The 18,211-nt window shown below is 33.7% G+C and overlaps 1 long non-coding RNA gene across 2 annotated transcripts; it reads left to right on the top strand.

Annotated features, from left to right (window-relative positions):
• The first annotated feature begins 12,390 nt into the window (after nt 1-12,390).
• LOC309963749 lies at nt 12,391-17,869 on the top strand. 2 transcript variants are annotated; one of them, XR_014326312.1, is made up of 4 exons: nt 12,391-13,553; nt 14,166-14,280; nt 14,833-14,987; nt 16,694-17,869. It is a non-coding gene; the product is annotated as an uncharacterized lncRNA (long non-coding RNA). The 2 variants fall into 2 exon arrangements; XR_014326311.1 differs by having other exon boundaries at nt 12,391-14,280.
• Nucleotides 17,870-18,211: the final 342 nt, after the last annotated feature.

An 18,211-nucleotide genomic window follows, 5' to 3' on the forward strand; every position in this document is an offset into this window, starting at 1 on the left:
GAGACAAGTTGTGTTACTTAAAGATAACTTACACTCTGAAATACAGTTGACACTTTTTTCTTTTACTTTTTGGCCGTGCCACGCAGCATGTAGGATCTTAGTTCCCTGACCAGGGATTGAACCAGCGCCCCCTGCATTGAAAGCATGGAGTCTTAACCACTGGACCGCCAGGGACAGTTGACACTCCTAAGTACAAATTATGATTATATCCAGCTGCATCAGTTAGTGATGTATGGGAAGTGTTCAGTGAAGTAGACATTATCTTCCAGTTAAATAGTTAAGGAATGGCCAGATATCTAGATACAGTTAGAATTGGTTAGGGAACAATGAAATCACTTTTAAAAGGAAGAGGTAGGAGGTTTTAAGCTTTACGGCTAAGGTTTCAACTAGACAATAAATGAGTCCTTATTGATTGTAGGAATTAGCTTGTAAAATACCACAGTTAGATATTGGTAGTAATAATAATAATTTAAGACTGGTAGACTGATTGTGTCTTCTCCTTTGATGTTTATCAGCAGAGGTTGTATTTGTGTTTCGTTTTCTAGCTTTTAAATCATAACCTTTCAAGTAATAGTCTCTGGAAGAAAAGGGGCCTTCAAAATGACTACAGTTGCTGGCACCAACTTTATGTGGTCTATCCCAAAGTAGTTTTTAAGATCAATGGCCACTATGAGGTAAGGAACAAAAGAAGCCAAGCCTTCCTTCGTTTAGGAGATTTTTATAATACATATGTGATACTTTTTTCAGAGTTTGTGAATGTTACAAAGGAACTGTGGTTATCAGAGCCCCAGGCATCTGGATCACTGTAGACAAAACCAACCATTCTCTTAGGATAAAATTGACCCTGATATATATGACAGATACAACCTTCAGTTTTTAGAGCAAGAGTATATAAAGAGCCTTATTTTCTGAGCGGTCTCCTCACTGGATCAACTTCAAATAATTTGTGGTACTCTTTTTCTGTTTTTGGAGGGAAAACATTCATCCTTGTATACATCTGCTGGCATGCATGGCCTTTAGATTTTGACATGAGTGGTCACACGGCATATTTGAAGAAGACGTGTTCTCTAATATTCTTAACTAAAGATGGCCTTTTTTGCAAGTGAGAGGTGAGTGATGAGAGCTCTATATTCTGCAAGATGCTTATTTCTAATGGCTGTTTTTGTTTGGTGATAATAGTCTTCTCTGCGTAGAGCTTCCTTGAATTTTTTTTGAGAGATCTTAATTGTGGAAAATATACTAAGAAAACTTGGGACACAGATATGCATGTAATTGCATGTTGGGTATAAGGTAAGTGTGGGTATTTTGTTATGGATTGCTAATTCAAAGCTTCTGCAGAGTTCCTTTGGGGTCATGTACCAGTATACTCAGTTTGCAAACATTCATGGAAGTAAATACTTGATGTCCCTAAGAATTTTTCCTGCATTCCTGCATTTAGATGAATACATGTTTCATCTAAAACATGGTTGGACAACAACTTCCTGATTTCCTGTTCACATTTATTAACTGTGACTCCATAAATACATACACATTGCATAGCAATACATATTTTCAGTGTGGTTTACAGTTTCAATTAGAATTCTGGGACGTTTTAAAACTGAAGTAAGAATTCTGGGATATAATAGTTATACTACCTTAAATAACCTTCATGTTTCTGAGTTATTTGTGGTATTCTGTGCTTATGTGATAGGTAAACTGGACTTGGTGTAAAAGCATGTCAGATGTGACATCGTTCCCTGCCTTCATAGACTCATTGTTACTTAATCATGTAATCCTGTCAAATTTTAAAATCCTGTAATTTTTTCCAACTTCATTGATATCTAAGTGATAAATAACATTGTATAATTTTAAGGTACGCAGCATGATGTCTTGTAATGTGTATATATAGTGAGAAGATTACCACAGTAAGTTTAGATAGCACATCTATTACCTTACATAGTTACCAGTTCTTTTTTTGTGTGTGTGAGAATATTTAAGATCTACCATCTTAGCAGATTTTTAGTATACAATGTAATACTGTTAACTAGTCAACATGCTGTTCATTAGGTCCCTAGAACTTATTCATCTTATAATTGAAAGTTTATTGCCTTTGATCAGCATCTCCCTATTTCCCCCACCCTCTAAGCCCCTGTAAGCAATCACCATTCTATTCTTCAGATTTTTTAGATTCCACATTATAAGTGAGATCAGAAGTCTGTAATTTTTGTAAACAAAACTGATGTTTTGTTTTATAGGTCTTTACTGGTAGAGGTAATTTATGGAATTATGTGAAAATGGTAGTACTTGTCTAGAATTTTCAAAATCTTACAAAGATCAGAAACACTTTATTGTATTAATTTCAAATAAAACTTTTACTGATTACAGCACATAGTCCGTTATAAGCCTCTACTGTATCATGAAATTTTCAGATACATGGTTTTCAGTTTATAATACATTGCCAGATTCTGTTGTACTCATCTTTGCATTCTAATTCCCTTGGGACTGGCCATAAATATAATAATTTTCAGTTATTTGTATTTTCTTAAAATAAAGCAATGCATGTTATCTTTTTTTTTTTGGTCTTGAAACTTTTTCAGTCATATGCAGTGCCAAAGGAAGAGAGAATCTGGTCACTGGATTTTCTGAAATGTCATTGTGGATCCTACCCAGTAGTGTTGCAACAAGGCTAAAAGTCGTATTAGCTGCCTTTAGGACAGAAACAAACCACTCCTTTTGTGGACCAAACCACAAGGTAAAATAACCTTGTTTAAAGAAAAAAGTAGGAATGTATTGCAGAGGCCTTGACTAGGTTTATGATGACACAGGACCTTGTCTGAACATGATGATTTCAAAATTTGAGCTTAAAAGGACACTCTGAAATCCAGTCACTGTGCCTCAACAGACTTTTCAGAGGACATTATTCTTGGCAGAAAATGTTGGCTTGACATGTGAAAACTGAATAGCTAGAAATGGCAGGTGTAGTCATACACTTTGCCAGTTTTTCAAACATCCCTGTTTTTTCTTTTCATAGATTTTTCTGAGCTAATTATTTTCTCTTTTCTTTTTTTTTATATATACATATATGTGTGTGTATATATGTGTGTGTGTGTGTGCCCACACACACTGTTCAAAGCAAAAATGGGAGCTCACCCTTGGATCTCAGAAGGCACACAGGTGGCGAGATGGAAACAAAGACATATAAAAAGGAAGCTGCCACCTCTTGGATCAGACATTGAATGACAGAGCTCTAGGTGTCTAAGCGTTGTCCAGAAAGAATATTTATGGAACACATATGAAACGCAATTAGTGTGGTAAGTGCCCTTACAGGGATGTTGGTGTTTAAGGAATTTTTTTTTTTTTCTTCAGTTGCTTGCAGTTGGTCAGTGCGTTCAGAGCCTATCACAGGGTAAATGTTTAAGAAATATGACATTACTGATTTTTTAAAATGTTATTAGATACTTTACAGTTACTTCTTTTAGTGAAATATCTGAAATTAGAATCTAGGGCTGTCTGATATCTAATTTCATACTCTTAATACTCCGTAGTCTCAGTAGTCAGTTTGACCCTTATCTGGGAATAGCTATTTAGTGTATTACCAGGATGTGTTTCAGAAAAGCTAAATACTTTGTCATGAAGTTTACAATGTATTTATAGGGATACATTTTAGTCACTTTTGTTGGAAAGTGGAAATAAAGTGCTGTTTCAGTTTAGTTACACGGTGAAGGCCTACTAGAAGAGCAGTATTTGAAATCCAGTTATGTTTGTTCTAGATGTGAATGTTAATATACAGCTTCAGGTGTTCACATGGCCAGTCCATCTTTGCCAGCAGTGAATAGGAGCAGTTAGTACAGGGGAGCTGCTGGGTTTTTGCTACAGGATTCTTCATTCAACTTCGCAAATGGTAGATGAAGAAACCTTGTTTCTATAAGACTTCTGCCCTTCAGTCATAAAAATGACCAATAAACAAAAATTTCTAGGAAGCCGTAGATGTTTTAACAAATATTTCTAAGAGTAGATATGATCTCAGTGAATAGTGTGTTGATTTCCTAGATGTGGTAACTTCTACCTATTACTTATACTTTTAGGGTAAGGTTTATCCAGTTTATATTCTGTTTTAGTCACTGAACTATGCATAACTTGAATTACTTTGCATTTAGGCATATATATTTTATTTTACGCATCCACTTCTGGGTCATTTTAAGTGGACCATAAACTGGCAATACCAATAGATTTCCACGTGTCCTGTTTTCTGGGGAAATTTCATCAAATATGTTATAGCTTAGCAGTAAATAAATACTCTGGCCATATTGGTTATTGAAATCTAGTACTGTTTTCTAATGATGGTTCTCTGTAGTGTTAGTGTTATAATGAACTGTCCACTTTACTTATGAAATCTGAAAATTAGTCACTTTAGTTGGGATTCCTCTAGGTTTGTAAGTGGTAAAGAATATAAAATATGAGTCAAAACAGAGTCACTCCCCATGCTATAGCAACTGAAGAATGAACCTAGACTTGAAACAAGGAGACTTCATTTCCATGGCTTGGACTGAATAAAATAAGAAATCACAGAGGATTTTTAAAAATTGTGATATGATTACTATGAGAATAAGTTATTGCAGTGATACCAATTTTTCTTTTGTAGGATGGCAGAAAATTCAGGCATTTTTCTAATTATCTTTTGCATAATGTGTAACCCCCTCTCTAGAGAACTTGGCTAGACACTGGATTTGAATTTTAGGGTGTTTTCTCGACTAAAAGAGTGAATTATGGCCCTAAGTGATGTCAAAGTAACAATACAAATATTCCACCTCCTAAGATCGCTTAAGTCACAACGAAGAAGAAACTTTTATAAAAGCCTTGAGTTACTGAATAATAGTTTTGTTTGTCTAAGATTATAACATGACAAGTTTTGGAAAAATGATTACAAGAATGTGCATAGATAGGAGAATGAAACATTAATGGTTCACTAGAGGAGTTGGTGTCATTATGACTGTTCTTTTTCCAAGGCCTGTCATAAAAGTTGGCATCTAGTAGGTTTTTGATGGATAGTAAGTTTTGTTACATTGTTGTCTTAATTACTGGTAGAATCAACACGTGAATGAACAAAAGATACAAGAAATTTGCCTTATAGTATAGGCAAAATTTGGCTTCCCGTTTAACCTTTATTTTCTGATTTTTTTTTTTTTTTTTTTTTGTAAGTGTTGAGTCAAGAAACAAGGAAGTTTATTGTGCCACAGCCTGGAAGCAGGGAATTGGGTGGTACTTTCTCCCCCGCCCCACTGCCTACACTGTGTGGCTTATGGGATCTTAGTTTCCAGACCAGGGATTGAAACCAGGCCCTCAGTAGTGAAAGTGTGGAGTCCTAATCACTGGGCCGCCAGGGAATTCCCTGAATGGTACTGCCTTCAACTCACTTATGTGAGAGTGCCAAATTTTGATTTGGGACTTTGCTGGAAAGAGAAATTGTTGTCTCTTCTTACAAGACACCTTTCCCTGTTTAGTGTAGCTCACTGGAGAATAAATCTTCATGTACAGAAAGAAAAGGCATGTCTTTATTTGAATTTATTTCTAGAGCATACCTCTTAGAAATCAAGAGGGCATAGTTGTTGAGGCATATACAACAGAGTTTACTTATTAGTGGCTAACAGAGTACTTGACCACATAAAAGTATGTGAAAATTCATCTGTGATATTATTTAGGTTGGCAAAATATATTGATTATTTATTCTCTTGGTTTTTATAATGCACCTTAAACATTGTACTACAACTCATTGTAAAAGAAAAGACTGAATACTTGTTTTTGAAATGACAAACACATGTACAGATAATTCAAAGAAAGTAATGGCAAATAAATGGGAAATATCTCAAATTAATTCATAAATCCTTTTAAAATCATCGTGTAATATATATTTCACTATCAATTTTACAGAGATTTGAAACATGATGTCAACTAGAAGGTGATTGGCTATCATTCATGGACATGAATGGAGCCTAAGAAAGATGGACAAAGGATTTCATCCAGAAACTTAGAATCTTTTTTGCACAATAGATACTCCAATATATATGGCTGTTTTGGAGCTACCTTTCATATTGAAACTTCTAACTTGTTCCCTTACTTCTAGCTTCAGATTCTCTAATTGATCTGTCTGCCATAGCAGTCTTTGGGAAAGATGACGAAACCACATCATGTCCTTCATAAATCTGCAGTTGACATGTTTTAAAAGTGTTAGAAATAAGCAATAATCAGAGAAGAGGACAAAGATTATATAAACTGATAATATTTAGAGCATCTTTTGCCACTGTCAAAACTGGAAATTTTCCAGTTCTAGTGGCTGAACATTTGGATTCATAAAATTCAGACACTCCTTTCCTCTTACCCTTTGGTCCATAAGAATCTCAAGAAATTTGCACAGCAAGATACAATGTGATTGCAACCCAGGATAATTTTAGGGTAGTTTTGCAAACCGTTTTTCTGTTAACATAGATGAACAGATTTTTCTGGAGTATCCTGAGCAATTGTACTTACGGACTGCTACGGAAGTCTACACCTCATACCAATTTAAGGGGTTTTTGGCCAGGGCTCTCCTGTAGAGACATTTTCTAGATCTTTTAATCTGTATTGATTTGCCTGATCCAACAGCATCAGGACAGCATCTCTCATTCCAGGTTTCTCCCCAAGATTCAAGTGTGTGAAGGGTATCTACTGAATTGAAAATTATTTCAGCTGGGTAAAACTTGAAGTATTGGCTAGTCTGTACAAACTCAAGTGAACATAAGCTAACCCTGTAAGAATATGTGGATAGGAAGGGAAGGACAACAGATCTTGAGTTTAGCTGGAAGCTTCACCAGCTCTAAAATTACAGACAAAATAGAAATTTATACTGGCCTGTACTTCATCTTGGCTCTTGTATATTTGCATTTCATTGGCAGTCTTTGGATTGGTGGGGTGGAATATTTTCCTTGCCATGGAATATCAACTTGCCTTCGAAAGTTACCAGTAAAAAGCCCCTATATATGTGGCATTTGTATGCATACGTGATAAACCTTATTTTCCCCCACGGCATTTTAAAACAACTTGAAATCTAATCCCATTAACTAATTAACTGGATATATGTTCCTTATGAATTTATTTAAATACTTAGAAAAATTGTGTTTGGGTAATGGTATTGAAATTAAAATACTCAGTGAATGATGAATATGTGTGAACTGTTCATTGAATGTTAGGAGATGAAGAGAATGAAATTCAACATGTAATAGTTTATTGTATTTTATTCTTTCTTTGCTTAATCTTTTGGAATCTAATACTCAAGTACAGAGGCCTACATTTATAAACAAATCTATTATTTTTAGATACTTTTTAAGATGAATGTTGTAATAATACAGCTTGTTTCCTAAGGAAGTTTCTAAAAACATTTTTGGTAAAATTGTCTTCTGGAAAAGACTTAAGAAAGGGATTCTGAGGACATTTTGTAAGCTATACACAATTCTGTATTATTTATGGATGGCAGAAAAGAGGACATGGGAATGTTTAATACATCGATCATAAAAGCAAAAGAAAGCACTAATTACTATTTATATGCATTTTGAGAATACTGTGTATGAAATAACCAAATATAATTGCTTTGTGATATTTCTTAATGTATTGCAAATGCTAACAAAGAGTTTGCTAATATATGTAGAAGAATTTTTAATACATGATTATAGAAATAAGGATTGTTAGAATAACTCTGAATGATGTACGTTTGAAATCATTTGATTGGATTATTGTGGTGGGTTTTTTTGGGGAGGGGGATTGTTCTGTATACAGTTGTTACCTAAGAAATTTTATTAAGGGTGCTCTATCTGGTTGTAGATGTTATCCTATAAATGATTTTTATGTTACAATTTGTATGGTATGAGATTGCCTTATCATGATGGAATTTTTGCACAGGAGAAGAGCCTCTATGAACACTTGTATGATTAGGGTTCAGTGGGTGTTTTTTTATTGCTTTGTATATAATAGAAAGACTACTGTGCTGTACCATCCTATCAGGCATAGAGGTGGGTGGCATTTTGGGCACTTCAGTTACTAGAATATAACGTTGGTTACTGAGGAATTTCTAGACCGCTTTGTATTAGGTAAATAAAAGCTGAATTTAGGAGATAGAGAATTTAGGGGGTTTTGGAGGGTTGTGTGTTTATATGCATATGCACAGAGACAGTTCTTAAACAGCATCCGGGCTTTACTCCATGCTCAGATATGTTGGGCATCTACATATATTTTATGAATATTCTAATATTAAACACAGGTAGAATTTTTTTCGTTTTGCCAGTGGAATTGCCTATCAGTATTCATTTCTGGTAGAAATTGTTAAACGCTTTGTTACAAACAGTGTTATAATGTTTTCTTGTTTAGCCGCTAATTTTCTTTTTCTTTTTTTAACCTCTAATTTTCTACATGTATAAACATCATTGTAAATATACCAACCTAATAAGATAGAAATATTTTTGTTTGCCAAAAAAAAATGTTCCATTTAGCCTCTCATTGTGTTCATTGGATCACTAGACTCAATTTTTAGGTTGTGAGAAATACATTGTGTAGTATTTAATATAAATATATCATTGTTTTATGACAGGATTCATCATGGTGAAAACGTCACTGGACTGCCTTTATTTATAGTTTTCAGATATATTTGTGTACAAATAGAACACAGCTCTTTGTATATCTTAAAGAAAGCTCCACATGTGGTAAAATAGCATAGGTTAAAAATGTTTTCATTTGTGAGTAGAATTTGACTTTTAATGAAAATAGTGAATTGTTGTTTTAAAGTGCTTATTTCTAGTTGTATAGGCAATTTGTAAATTTTTATGGATGATGTTAGTGATGGTATATCACCTGAGTTCATTAAATAGTGGGCTGACCAAAGGAATGTTTTTGTATTATGTGAATATAATAGACACCATTATTGCATGTTTTTAGGCATATGAGCTATAATTTTTGCATATTTTGTAAAATATTAACTATATAGAGTGAAAATTCTCGCTGTCAGCTTATCTTAGTGAATAATTTGGCAGCTAAAGGGGTGTTTTTATAGATGGTTGTTAATAAAATAGTTAGAATGTATAATAGTTTTGCTTTAAACTTTTAGTCCTCGATTTATAGGGATTTCTTAACATATACATATGTATACGTATACACACACATGAATACATGCACGTATGTCTTTTATAAAACTAGTGATATTAAAAGTCATAGAATGGAATTATTTTTTGGCCTAAACAATTACCATTTGGCCTTGAGGGCAGATGATATAGGAAGTTTTAGTTTATAAACTATTTAGTTGCTGGAGGATATTGTGAGGCTGCTAGATATGTGGTAAACAAATGTTGGTTGTTTTTTTTTTAAATAGCATCTGCCTAGGATTTGCTGAGTAGGCATATATTTTGTGAGTACCAAACTGATAGACAAAGGTGAAAACACTGTTTTGGTAAATTGAATTGCTAAACCATGTCTATTTGGGATATATTTGGTTGCTCCGGATTGTATTATTACTTTCTTTTCTGTATTGAAGATACGTGTTATTTCATGAAATAATTTTGGATATATAATTTCTGTCAATTTTGGAAATACCTTTTCACTTAAATGTTAAAGTTGTAATCATTGATCATAGATAGAGTGAGCATCTTCATGAATTAGGCTTGACTTTTGAAGGTTGTTTTTATGTTCTTGAGGTTTTGTAATTAGACATTCTTCGTTTAAAGTGTAGAAATCATTGTCATTCATATTTTTAAATACGTAAACTTGTACAGTTTTTCTTATGCTCCAATCAAATTTTTGAGTTTTAAATGTTGGGACAGAGCAGGGAAGCATTTGACTGCTGTGTGTTGAACAGACAAGCTCTTCTATAACAACTTTCTAGGTATTTAGAACTCCCTCTCCATACACACACATACACACAATTAATATATTAATGTTGAACTAATGGTGAAAAATATCTATTACCAATAGAAGTGTTACATGACCCCTATGTGTTTATACTTGGTCTTTATGGGAGGGGGGGGAATTATTAGGTAATTGTGTGCATGTGATCAGATGTTTGTTTTTTATACCGTATAATTCAATAGATGTGCAGAAATTTCTGTCATAGTTTTGAACATATATTTACCTAAAATTAATAGCACATAAGCTTTTTTATTCTTGTAGAATGAAATGGTATTTAGCTGAGTGACATTTAGACTTCTGTGTATGTAATTACATTACAAACACATGTTCTTTCTAGATATAGACATTTCTGACATACATATAATTTTACCTCTTTGTGGGACATGTAGGTATAACTTATTTTCCCAGATGTGCTGAGATTCATGATGAAATTCACTTTTCTAAAGAACATTTTATAGAAATGTTTCTGTGTTCATTTGTTACATGGCAGTAACCAAGACAATTTTGTAAATAAGGGACAAGAGAAATAATTTAGTTTTAAACATCTGGTATTTCTGGATGTACTGAGAGTCTCAAAAAGTATAATTTTGTAAAAACTTTCATTGTAAATGTGTTAGTATTGATACTGTTGTGTTTTAAAATCAACATGGCAATGAAGTTGACAAACAGGCTCTTGGAGCTATGCAAAATTTATCATATCAGTTTGGTTGTTAAGAGGAAATGTTGACAAGATTATGCATTTACCCTGTTCTCATATAGAAGAAGAATTTGCCATTGTATCAAGTATGTATATTTAAAACTTACACCATGTAAATTCACTTGATATTTCTGGATGTACCGAGATTCCTGATATAGTTCATTTATATTATTATCTTTTATTAAGACTTTATTAAGGGCAGTTTTAAGGTCACAGAAAAATTGAGGGGAAGGCACAAAGATTTCCCATATGTCCCCTGCCCCGACACGTGCATAATCCCTCCCCCATTATCAACCCAGCATGTGTATAATCCACCCCTATTATCACATTCCCCCATGAGAGTGGTACATTTGTTATAATTCATGAGCCCATATTGACACATCATAAGTCACCCAATGTCAGTAGTTTATATTATGGTTAACTCGTGGTGTTGTACATTCTGTGGGTTTAGGCAAGCATATAATGACATGTATTCATTGTCATCATATTTTAATGGCCCTAGAAATCCTCTTTGCTCCAACTACTCATCCCTTCCCTTGTATTTCTGTTTTTTACTTTGTTTTCTTTTTTTCCCCCTTAATATTCAAATTAATAAATGACTTGGTCAGATTTTATACTACCTCCTGGAACTATACACAGTTCTGTATGTGTTCCTTTGGTTGCATGACAATATTCAAGACAACTTTGTAAATAGGCAGATACCGGTTTTTAATTTTTATCATCTAGAATTTCTAGATGTATAGAGTCTCACAAAGTATAATTTTGTAAATAATTCACTGTAAAGTTTCATTGTTTTCTTATGTCTCAGCAGTGAAATTGATGGAACTGTGGATTTCTTGAGCTATATACATATTTCGGGATCTGTTGAGTTATGGGAAAGCAAAAGTTAAAAGGGTATTTTTTAACTTTTGCATTCTCATCTAAAAGAAAATTTTACATTTTAATCATTGTTTAGTGCTTGGATTTTTATACATTAAAAAAGCCAAGTCATTATTTGTAGTTGTGTTGCTGATAGAGCATTACATATTTTAATCAGGAGATTTTATTCTCTTTGAATTATACAGTTTTGTGTTTAATTGGACTTCATGACAACATTCAAGACAACCTTGTAAATAACAGTAAATTTATCATTTAAAAATTAGTTTTTCTAGATGCATGGAATTTCACGAAGTACAAATTTGTAAATATCTCATTGTAAAGTATCATGAGGTGGCTTCTATAAATGGTTTAGCAGTGTAATAGGTAACTAGCAATTGGCCTTTTAGGGCTTTGTAACATTTTGGTGTTTATGTAGTGGGTTTTGGGGGATAGGGGTACACAGATTGTCTCCATATCTTCAGATTTTTAGGTTCTCATGTTATAAGAAAAGATTAGATTGTATACTTTTAACAAGCAAAGAAAAATGCCCATGGGATTTATTTTCATCTTTAGGAAGAAAAAGGAAGACATGAGAAGGGAATTGTCGTTTTAAACCGCAGGTATATTCATAGTTATATAACATTGCTGAAGTAATGGTTATTTTGCTATGCTATGTAAACCTACTGTTTGCAAATTTATATATGTATATGCATGCATATTATAAATGTATATACATGTACATATGTAAAATTAGTTTTAGGGGTATAGATATAGTGTTCTTTCTCATTTATTAGAGTATTGCTTTACTTTTTTTTTAATGGAAATAGTATTTCAATTGTAAGCTTAAACGTGTAGAAGCCCACTTCATGTTATATCTAAATGAATGTTAATTTTTATATAAAATGTTTAAGCATTTTATATAATGCTTAAAAATGTTTAAGCATTTTATATAAAATACTGTGGATTTTTTTTAATGTTTACATATATACATCTGTATGAGAACAGAATTTCCATGATTATGAATATTTTTCTGAGCTTTTGAAAATTTTCTGGAGAGCAGTTAATTTGTATGTTATAATCAGTAACCAATGTCAAAAGTATTCTCAGTTGCCTATAATGTAAATAATGGAAATTTCTTAGAATCCTATCCATTATTATCAAAGTGTAATCGGTACACCTTTTTGAACAACAGTTTGGCAATGACAATCGAAATTTGAGTGTGTAAAATTGTTGAAATGATATAATCTGTTGACGGAATTTTATATATTCCTACTCAAATCCATAAAGAAGAAAGTATGTTATAGATCAAGTATAACAAATAATTTGAATGTATGAAATACACATCATTAAAATAACGATTCTAATGATAGCTAATTCATATGGATATTATTCAAACACTGAAAAAGTATTCTGATATTGAAGGGTGTTTTAAGTTGATTTTTTAAATTGTCATTTTTGTACAAATATCAACTAAGTGTGTGTGCTGAGGTGTGTCCATATGCCTCCGGTTTTTCTATTTGAAATATTAATGGTTACTGTTCCTTGGGAATGGGATTATTCAGACATGATAATGGAGTTAAGTAATGCTTACTCATTAGTGTTACTACAATAGTGATTATTTTAGCATTCTTTTTGAAATTTTTATACATGTGTAAGTTAAATACTAAAACATTGTTTATATATTTGTGTATTGCTACATGAAAATCTAAAATGCAAATGTGAATTATTGAATAGAAAATTGTCTGGAAAAACATGGCAAAATTTTAACATTACTGTGTAAAAAGATCAGAAAAGAAGGGACTGCTGCCACTTTCTGCCTTTAAAATTTTAAAGGTATTTCAGAAGCAACATTTAAACAGCAGAGGAAATTTTAAAGATACAACCAATTTGTGCCTGTCTTCATCGTTACCTATTGACATCTCGGGAGTGTTGGGCTGTTGTGTCCAACTTTGTATTCCCAGTGACTGTTATGAATAGTTTTTGAGTGATCGTGAAGAGCGTGTGACTTAGATACTTGTGCTAGTGCGGCAAAGAGTTTTACACAGTGAAACAGAGTATTGGACTATCCACGGAAAGAAGGGAGAAGATGGCATTTGAGGTAGGTGCTAAACAATTATATTTGGGGGCTTCCCTGGTGGCGCAGTGGTTGAGAGTCTGCCTGCCGATGCAGGGGACACGGGTTCATGCCCCGGTCCGGGAAGATCCCACATGCCGCGGAGCGGCTAGGCCCGTGAGCCATGGCCGCTGAGCCTGTGCGTCCGGAGCCTGTGCTCCACAACGGGAGAGGCCACAACAGTGAGAGGCCCGCGTACAGCAAGAAACAAAAACAATTATATTTGGGTTGACAAACACAAAGGGTAATTTTATAAGGCAGTGCCATATTTGTGGCATATTGTAAGGGGGAGGAATCTCTTGGGATAAACTCGAATTACTCTTAGTAATGGGCATAATTGGAGAACGGATTGTTTTCTTTTACGGTAGTTGAGTCTCTCAGAAGGATTTCAAATAGGTCTTTATGGCTTTTTAGATTATTCAGAATTGGCATGAAAAATGTTTCAGTAGTCTCAATGTTTGTGCTAAAGGTACTCTGAAAAGGTGAAAAAGTAAAAACAAAAAAAGTCTCTTTGGGCAGTCATATTTGCTAGTTTAATTATTTCCATTCACTATTCCTGTCAGTTCTAAAGTCAAATATTGTATACTTGCTTCTCAGGTGAACATGAGGAAAGAAAGACATAACATGCAGATAACCTGAGGATGTCTGACATCATCAGGAACATTATTCCTGTGAAGTTCCTTAATTTATAAATCTGAACTGTAAACCACAGGTAAGAAGGTTCTGGATCAAGAAATGCTGTATTAGGATGAGATTTTGGCTAGGTTCAAGAAAATAACACTGGGGGCAGACTTTGTTCTTGAGTACCTTTGAGTTACAAACATTCCTGAGAATAAATAAACCAGTTATTTTAAAATACAGTTTTATAAAGATGGAATCCATGAATAATGTAGGTACTTAAGCCTTCCTTCAATTAATTTACTTATGACGAAAGATGGCAACTAATATTATAAAGGAAATGATCAATATTTTAATATAAATTAGAGAATAGACCAACTATTTTTGCATGTGTAGTTTTGTGGTATGAAAAAGAGAAGTTCATGGCAACCTAAAAAAGATACTAATATAGAAGAGTAGTAGTAATAAAGTCATGTTGAAGTTGGAGAGTTGAATCAGCTATAGGATTGATTAATGAGGAACTGTTACTAAGCCTTAACTGAAATTGTAACAAAGTTCGACATGAGCCTCCATTTACCTGCTACTTCAGTGTTTGGTCAGAATGCTATGTATTTTACCTTATAATGTTTCTTGTTTTTCCCTATAGGGAGATGATAGTTCCAAGAAAAGACACTTTTGCCATCTTTGTTTTTAATCTCAATAATTGGTACCATGAGACCTGTTGCAGTATTCCTCTTTTCAAGTGTTCATCACTCCCATCCATCCCTGGGCCTAGGAGAACCCCTTGGCGATAATGATTGTGTAAGGACACTTTGAGTGCTCATTTGATTCAGGGAGGGGCACTTTGGTTAGACAGGAATTGATTATTCTGCTTTTCTTAAGCTTGATGGGATTTTTGGTGGCAGCTAGTGGATATTGTTCAGGGTAATGTATGAGTAACAAATTATCCTAAAACTTAGTTATGGATAATACATTATTGTGTTATTTCCATGAATACTGTGAGTGAAAATTTCTGACAGTGCTAGAATGTCTGTGGGATCAATTGGGAAGGCCCAGTCGAATAATTGAGAGTGATTCAGACCACTGGAGTCTTTGGATACTTTTTCACTCACGTCTGGCACTGGTTTTAGATGACTTGGAAGGTTGGGCTTATCTGAGGCTTTAAACTAGAGTACCTTCGCACAGCCAGGTTCCCATATGAATCATAAAAATAAATGTAAGAAGAGAGCCTTGTGAAAGTGGCGTGGCCTTTCTGAACTAGTTTCAGAAGTCATGTAGCATCTTTTATGCCATATTCTGTTGGCTAATGGTGCCATATGGCCAACCAAAGTTCCATAGCATGGTGGGATAGTGCCAAGGTGACTGCAGACCAAGACAGCTTGTAAAACCAGATGAAAGAAGGCACAGTAGGTAAGAGCTACAAATGTGGTGCTTCAGTAGTTTTTGTTTTGTTTTCTTTTTGGGGGGTGGTCCTTGATTTTCAGAATTTCACTTCTCTCACACTCAGAATCCCTTGCAGATAATTTGCAACAAACGTCTTATTCATTGCCTGGCATAAAATAAAGTCTTACTGAATTGTTTTGTGATTTGGGGAGTAAATTAGGCAAAAGATAAGAAGTTAAAAGTTCATGGTTTTTGGATTAAGTCAGTTTGGGGAATGCAAAAGGGAAAAGGCCCAGGTGCAATATGTTGATACCGAAAGGTACAATCTTAGAACTACAAAAGCTATGGAACTGTTAAAAAAAGAATGAGTGGGGACAATTGTTGATGAAATCAATAACGTTATAACACATACTGAATCCGTGCTCTTAACACACCAGGAGTTTTTCCCTTCATTTTTTACTATACCCCACAGGAAGGTTAATAATTCATGGGATGTGCTGTGAAGAGTGAATGCTGACAAATTCCTTGGACATTCTTTCTCAGAGACCCTCATTGCCTACCTCCTGTCCATGGGATAACCTTGAAAGTGGAAGTTTTAATCAGAAAATGTTTATTTTTTTCCTCAGGATAAATCATAGCTAAATAGAAGATTAATGGTTTTTTGGGAGGTACCTACTCAGGAATTTTGATGGACCCTGGAATAATGAATGGGTCAGGAGCCAAATCTTTTCCTAAGTTCCGTTTTAGTCTCTATATCTTTAATATAGTTACTGTTTTTCTTGTCAAATGGACTAAGCTCCTTGGTTATTTTCATTGCAGTATTTAAGCATTGTTATATTTCTTGTACAGAAATGTATGTAGATTGCATGATACCATGAATGAGTGATCTGGAGATAGAAGAAACCATACATAGTAAAAAAGAAATACAGACAACATGAAGAGAAAGTTTGAAGGATCAGTCCATTTAGCAAGATGTAAGAAGAACTCCCAATATCCGGCTTTCTCATTGTTAGAAAATTCCAAAATGAATTTTGATCCACCTGTTATTCATAATAGAATAGCTGTTGCATCATGAAGTATGCTACTAAACTGTTCCCATTTTTTTCCCCAATGTGTCCTCTCAGGTGATGACTGAATAGGAAAAACTGATGCCATTGCTTCTGCCACCATCTTCAGTAAAACCAAAGACAGTCTTCATAATGTATAGAGATTCCTCATTGATGTGTTGCAATGGACACTTCCTGTAGATCACAAAAACAGGCTGAGAAGGCTGAAGTTTCAAAGTGACCTAAAGGGTGATATTGGAGAGAACTGTAACCAGGCATGTTGACTGTTTTCATTGTTGCCATTGGACTAAATCTCAGGAGCTTGAATGATGGAGGCATTATTACACAGAGAAGCTCAGGATGGTATAATTTCAAGGCTTCATTACAGTGCTCCCATAAGTATTAGGTGCACATTTTTAAAATTTTCATTTATCACAGGGAAATTGAAAATTGACTCATAAAAAATCATCTTTTTCAAGATTTCAAAGGACATGGAAATTTGTGAAGTATAATATTTTACTTCTTAAATGCCTTTTTTCCTCTTCTAATTCTGCCACCTCTGTCTGTGTTATCTACTATTAATGAAATTTTGTGCACATCCTTTTGGGTGTATTGATAAATTAATATGCAAGTTATTTTTTAGGTGGTCTATATACTAGCTACAGATTTTCTACACAGTAAACATGATTTATATATAATTGTAAATTTATCCAACTAATTTGTTGAAATAATTCCAGTGAATTGGAACTGCTAGGACTAAGGGTATCCAAAATTTATAGTTTTGAGTCCAAACTAGTTTTCCCTACTATACAGACAGGACCTCATCAATCTTGTTCCCCAGTGTTTATGTGGGTATATTTCCTAAAACTGTACAAATGTTACATTTTTAATCTTTGGTAATATGGTATTACAAAGAAATTGCTTTTCTTCTGTTACTGTTCAGCTCTGTCATCTTCATATATGCTTAATCCTTACTAGTCATTTGTGTTATTTCATTTTCTTCTGTTTTTTTTTTTCCATTCCATTGATATATCAATGTCTTTGTTACTGGTTTCTAAGAACTCATTTTTTATTAAGGATGTTAACCATTTGTCATGCAGTGCAAATGAAGTACCATATTTTATTGCTATCAATTTACTATGGTGTTTTGTATTTTGGTTGTGTATTAAAATATAATCATGTACTTTATGCCTTTTGAGTTTTGTGTTTTTCTTAAAAAAACACGTTTGTATTAGTATCATTTCTTGGTCTGTATTTTCTTTTTTGCATCAAATATTTTGTCATGTTATTTCTCTTTCCATTAATCATTACTGTAGTTTTAAAGCATTACATATTCAAATTACTCACCTTAACCTAAGTAGTTACCACTTATTTTTAATTCTACCATAATCATATAGAAATTCTGACATATAATTGACTGCATTTCTATTTATTGGTTTGCCTTACCTTCTATTGATACTTTAAAATTACTGTTGAGTCTTATCTATTCCATTGAGTTCTATCTCATTTCTTTTCTCTTTCAGAATATTCCCTGTCTGTACTTGCATTTTTTTCTCTCAATTGACGCTTAAAATTACTTTGCAAGTTGGAAAAAAT

Source organism: Leucopleurus acutus, assembly GCF_964270905.1.
Source record: "Leucopleurus acutus genome assembly, chromosome: 1".
Classification (NCBI taxonomy): Eukaryota; Metazoa; Chordata; class Mammalia; order Artiodactyla; family Delphinidae; genus Leucopleurus; species Leucopleurus acutus.